The sequence below is a fragment of the Zingiber officinale genome, chromosome 1B (assembly GCF_018446385.1).
Source record: "Zingiber officinale cultivar Zhangliang chromosome 1B, Zo_v1.1, whole genome shotgun sequence".
Taxonomy (NCBI): Eukaryota; Viridiplantae; Streptophyta; class Magnoliopsida; order Zingiberales; family Zingiberaceae; genus Zingiber; species Zingiber officinale.
The window spans coordinates 137138416-137144946 of NC_055986.1; positions in this window are offsets into that span (position 1 = coordinate 137138416).

Sequence of the window (6531 nt, forward strand, 5' to 3'; positions counted from 1 at the left end):
TTTTCTTAATTGGGTTTACCAAATAGTCCTTAGGAATCCATTTCCTATCTATAGTCTTTGTCTTGGGTTGCCCCCTAGCAATTAGGCAATGATAGTCTTTTTCATTGTTGGATTCCTTATACCCTAAACCCTTTTTGTTGAAACTTGCCATTTGGCTCTCAATTATCATGTTTAAGATTTTGGATCTAATTTTAAATTTTCTAAGGGCATTGGTAAGGTATGTTACCTTTTCCCTTAAAGTCTTATTTTCTTCTTCTAAACATGAATTAATTGAATTTGTAGAAGAAGCATGCATATTATTATCCCTAATAGGCATGGATTCTAATTTTTCCTTAAGCATGTAAATATCATGTTTCAAGGATTTATTTTTCTTTTTATCCTTAAACAAATCATCATTTATACTTGCAATAATTTTAATTAAAACATGGGAAAGAAGATTATATACCTCACTTACCGAGACGTCCGAATCCAATGTTTGACCTCCCCCTTCACTTGAGCTCCCTTCTTCATCTTCACTTAAGCTCCTTCCTTCTTCTTGTTCGGATGAGGTGGAGGCTACATCGTCAATTCTTATTAGAGCAAAATGGGACACATGGTGCTCTTCTTCCTCCGATGATGATGGATCATCTCATGTTTCTTATAGGTTTTTGACCTTCTTCCCATTTTCTTTTGACTTCCTCTTCTCTTCCTTCTTCCTTTCTTCTTTCTTCTTCAAGAGAGGGCATTCATCCCTCATGTGCCCTTCTCCTTGACAATTGTAGCAAATAACCCTCCTTATTCTACTTGCTTCTTGAGCTTTTCCTAGCATGAAATTTGTTAATTGAAAACCTTTTAAATGCCCTTCTCATTTTCCTTACCATATACGTCTCTTGATCGTTATCCATTGAGGCACTTACTTCTTCAGAGTCAGAGGATGGTAAGGATGAAGACTTCTTCTTCCTACCCTTTCCCTTGTTTGTTACAAGAGCTACTCCTCTTGATCTATTGGCTTCTCCATCTAATCCTTCAACTCGACTCTCATGAAGTTCCATGGTTGAAAAGTGTTAGCTAGAGCCCTAGAGCCAATCATTTGATGATTGTATTTTGGACTTATTGTATCATATTCTATATAAATAAAGACATTTGGATTTTGGTTATTATACTTACTTGTATTGGTGTCAAATAAACTAAGTATAATAATGTCCTTGAATAGACGGTTCTCACCTATATCAATCGGTTAGTTGAACCGATAGTGAGATGATATAGGGAACACTACTCTTAATCATTCCTAGTTGAGTATTAACATTCAGGGACAATGTTAATGCAATAAGACTAGCATGTAGGTCAACTCAATGACTTGATCTCACAAGTCATGGATATAGAGATATCAAGTTGACACATGGGTATACATTAGAGAATGTATACTAAATGACCCGCCATGAGAAAGTATCATGGATCGTTATATGAGTATCATATACTTTCTCATGTGGCTATTAGTATGACTACTAGTCCTTAGACATGAAGTCACCATAGATCCCTACATAAGGAGTTATGTACTTTGGTTTCGTCAAACATCACCCGTAACTGGGTGGACTATAAAGGCGATTACTGGGTATATAACAAATTATGCAGAGGGATGTGAGTGATGTAGATGAGATCTATCCCTCCTATATGACGGGAGAGACATCGGTATTCTTGATAGAGTGAGACTACGAAGTGCATGGCCATGCCCAAATGAGTCAATATGGGATATTGAGCTCATTTGAGTTAGTGAGTCTACTTGGAGTTCAAGATTTAGATTGGTCAGAGGATGACACGGTCTATGTCTCACATTGACCAATCTAGATGTCTAGGATAGAAGGACACTTGTCATATATTGTGAGGAGTCACAATTAGTAGTCACAAGGTGATGTTGGATCTCGACATTTCTTGTAACTTGGGTAGTAATGATGTGTTGCTAGATACCGCTCATTACTTATACTCCTAAATGGGTTTAGGGCATTGCCAACGTTACAAGAACCTATAGGGTCACACACTTAGGACAATTAGATGGAGATTAGGTTCATATGATGAACCAAGAGGATTAGATTCATTTGATGAATCAAATTGGATTAAGAGTAATCCTAATTGGGCTAACTTGAGTTCGACTCAAGTTGATTCATGTGTTCAATGAGTCTAATTTAGATTTTGATTCATTGAATCAATTTAATTAAATGAATTAGATTCAATATATTAAGTTGGCTTGAATCAAATGGTTGGATTCGATCAACCATAGAAGAGATTTGGTCAAGTTTGACTTGACTTGAGAGGAAGATTAAAAGTCAAGTTTGACTTGACTTTATGCCACCTCATTGGTGAGTTGGCATTGATGTGGACCAATGATGTTACTCCACATCATCATAGGTGCCACCTCATGGAAGTTACAAAGCCATTTTCTTTAATAGCTTCACATTAATTGCACTTAATGCAATTTTGGGAGTTACACAATGGAGAGTGGCCGACCACTTTTGTTTGAATGAGAATTCAATTATTCATTCAAGTGTGCATTTTCTTCCTTCTTCCCCTCAAGCTCTCCCTCTCCTCCTTCCTTGGCCGAACCACATAGGTGCTAGCACACCTTGGTTTTTGGTTACCTCCACCTAGTGTGTTCGTGTGGATACGCGTAGAGAGTTGTCTACATTGATAACTTCGAGATCCTGCGTACCGAGGACGAGCGGGATACGCAAAAGGGCACGCAACAAGGGTAAAGATCTTCATCATGTAGATCTAGAAGTTTTGTAACTCGTACTCGTATGTTTTCGAATTTTTCTTCGCACGAGATCCGTTGGCTAGGGTGATTCGGGGTTTCCGCGACGCGAAAAAGCGGTTTTCGCGACCCGAAAAACCCAACAGTGGTATCAGAGCCACGTGCGAAGCTTGTACGAGTTTAATTTGATTTTTATGAAAAATTAAAGCTTCTGTACATTTCTGTAAATTTATGGTTTTTATAGTTTTAAGAGTAATATTTCTCATAGAAGCGAAGCACAAGTGTTTATACACTTGTAGGCTTCGACTACCGAGAAGTTTTTCCCGAAACAGCATCGTTTCGACCCAAATCTTTTTGGGACAGCGGGATAAGGTGCTCTTGGATCGCTTAGGAGCAACTCACGATGGTTAGATCGCGGGTAGGGGTACTGCCCCTAACCCCGCAAGGGGATTTGCTCCGCGATTGCGCCCGAAATCGCTAATCGGGACCGCCGGGAAAAATTTACTCATAAAATCTGTAAAATTATGAAAAATTATAGAAAAATTACAGAAATATATAATTTTGAATTATATATTAATTTTGTGATAGTCATGTCCCAAAGACCCAATTCGATTGGACAATTGTGTTGTAATTCATAATATGGCCTGCGTACCGTTATGTGATGTGCGTGCTTGTATTTTATTTTATTTTATTTTTCGCGACCTGCGCGTCGTGTCTTTCTTTTATTCTGGTTGTAAATTAGATTTAGACTCGAATGTAACTCGAGTTTCAAAGTTGTAATGTACAAAAATTGGAGTTGTGGAAGGTCCACTCGAGACGGAGTTACGAGGAAGGCGCGAGCAACACAAGGTGGTCAAAAGGAAGGCGCTTAAGAAGTTGACCTTAGGTTGACCATCCGATCTTCTCATTGGCTTGAGAAGATCGTAGTAGGGCCATGACTAATCACAAAACTTAGTTAATTACTTGTGTATATGATGCATGTTTAATTAATTAATTAATTAGTGCCTAGCGATTAAGATTAGATCTAAATCGTGCACAAGATGCACCCTTACGATTAGATTAGATCTACATCGTGTACAAGATGCACTCTATCGATTAGATTAGATCTATTTCGTGTATATGATACAACATCATTTAGATTAGATCTAAATCACGACAACTCAAAATGCCTACCATGCCGTGATACCTACCACTACCTCGATCGCATGATGTTGTTGAATCTGCCAAAGAGAGCAACACATACTATCTTGGTAGGGTACGGAGGGACAATCTTGGTCCCGCCTATCAACGCATGGGCGAGTACAAACTCAATTAGATTGAGTATTCCTAGTTTACTCGGTTGGATCGAGTACAACTATAGGCATTCTTCCAATGGTTGGAAAGGTAGGACAAAATCACGTTTATATTAATTCTCGGGCGTATTAGCCAAAGCTAACTCGAGTTTTAATATAAATATGGATTTCATCTTATAAACAAGAGTTGCATAGAGATGTAATTGGTAATCGTTACCTACCGATCATACTAAGTCTTGGGTGTATTAGCCAAAGCTAACTCAAGGGTTAGTATGATGTGGATCTTGTCCCACATGAATTATAGAATTCAGTGGGAGCATCATTTAGTTAAAGGCCTAATTAAATGATTAAGAATATGATATTTATTTCTGCTTTTATTCTGTTGTAGATAACCATGACGTCAAATACGAACACCTTCTCCCTGCGATCTATCCTTGAGAAGGACAAGCTCAATGGAGCAAACTTCCTGGACTGGTACAGGAACTTGAGAATAGTTCTCACTCAGGAACGAAAACTGTACGTTCTGGAGCAGCCCATTCCGGAGGCTCCTCCTACCAATGCCCCGCGAGCTGACAAAGATGCTTACAAGAAGCATCAAGATGACGCATTAGATGTGTCTTGTCTGATGCTCGTGACCATGAACACTGAGCTTCAGAAGCAACACGAGTTAATGGGCGCTTACGATATGGTTGAACATCTTCGTCAACTGTATCAAGCTCAAGCGAGGCATGAGAGATTTGAGATCTCAAGGGCACTGTTTCAGTATAAGATGTCAGACGGGGCTCCTGTAGGCCCATATGTACTCAAAATGATTGGGTACATAGAGAACCTACAAAGGTTGGGGTTCCCTCTTGGCCAAGAGCTGGCTACTGACCTGATCTTGCAATCCTTGCCGGATAGCTACAGTCAATTCGTTCTAAACTACAATATGAACGAGATTGACAAGCCACTGCCCGAGCTGCTTAGCATGTTGAGAACTATTGAGCTAAACCTTAAGAAGGCTAAGCCCAACACTGTTCTGATGGTTCAGAAACATAAGGGCAAGGGCAAGCCCAAAGGCAAGGGAAAGTCCCAAGCCAAGGGCAAAGGCAAGGCACTGAAGCCTAAAGGAGGGGTCGCCAAGGATGCTACCTGCTTCCACTGCGGTCAGACCGGGCACTGGAAGAGGAACTGCAAGGTATACTTGGAGGATCTTAAGAAGAAGCGAAGTGAGACTTCCACTTCAGGTATATATGTTATAGAAGTCAATCTATCTATTTCTACATCATGGGTATTAGATATTGGATGTGCTTCTCACATTTGTACTGATGTGCTGAGAAATAGCAGGGCATTGACAAAGGGCGAGGTGGACCTACGAGTAGGCAATGGAGCACGGGTTGCTGCTGTTGCTGTAGGGACTTACTTTCTATCTCTGCCCTCTGGGCTTGTACTAGAGTTAGTCGATTGTTGTTATGTGCATGCATTAACTAAGAACATTATATCAGTTTCTTGTTTGGACAAGAAAGGTTTCTCGTTTACTATAAAGAACAAATGTTGTTCCGTCTATTTAAACGATATGTTCTATTGTAGTGCACCTCTGATAAATGGACTCTATATTCTAGACCTTGAGAGCCCTATCTATAACGTAAATACCAAGAGGTTCAAGTCTAATGACATGAACCAAACCTACCTTTGGCACTGTCGCTTAGGTCATATAAATGACAAGCGCTTATCCCAGCTCCATAAGGATGGTTTGTTGGACTCATTTGATTTTGAATCATATGAGATATGCGAGTCATGCCTACGAGACAAGATGACCAAGACTCCCTATAGTGGGCACAGCGAGAGAGCAACTGATTTGTTAGGACTCATACATAGTGATGTATGTGGCCCTTTCAATGTTGCTGCTAAAGGCGGTTATAGGTACTTCATCACATTTACTGATGATTTCAGTAGATATGGTTATATGCACTTGATGACACATAAGTCTGAATCCTTTGAAAAGTTCAAAGAATTCAAGAATGAAGTACAAAACCAGCTTGGCAAGAGTATTAAGATACTTCGATCAGATCGAGGTGGAGAATACCTTAGCCATGAGTTTCGTGACTACATAGCTGAGTGTGGGATTCTATCCCAACTCACTCCTCCTAGAACACCACAGTGGAATGGTGTGTCCGAAAGGAGGAATCGTACCTTATTAGATATGGTACGATCTATGATGAGTCACACAGATCTTCCGACATTCCTTTGGGGCTATGCTCTAGATACGGCAGCTTTTATACTCAACTGAGTTCCATCCAAGGCCGTGATAAAGACACCATATAGGATATGGATTGGGAGAGATGCCCAGGTGTCTTTCATAAGGATTTGGGGTTGTGAGGCTTACGTTCGACGTCAAGTCTCAGACAAATTAGGACCCAAATCCGACAAGTGCTACTTTATTGGATATCCCAAGGAAACTAAGGGATATTACTTCTACATTCCCAGTCAGCACAAGGTAGTTGTGGCAAAGACTGGGGTCTTTCTAGAAAGGGA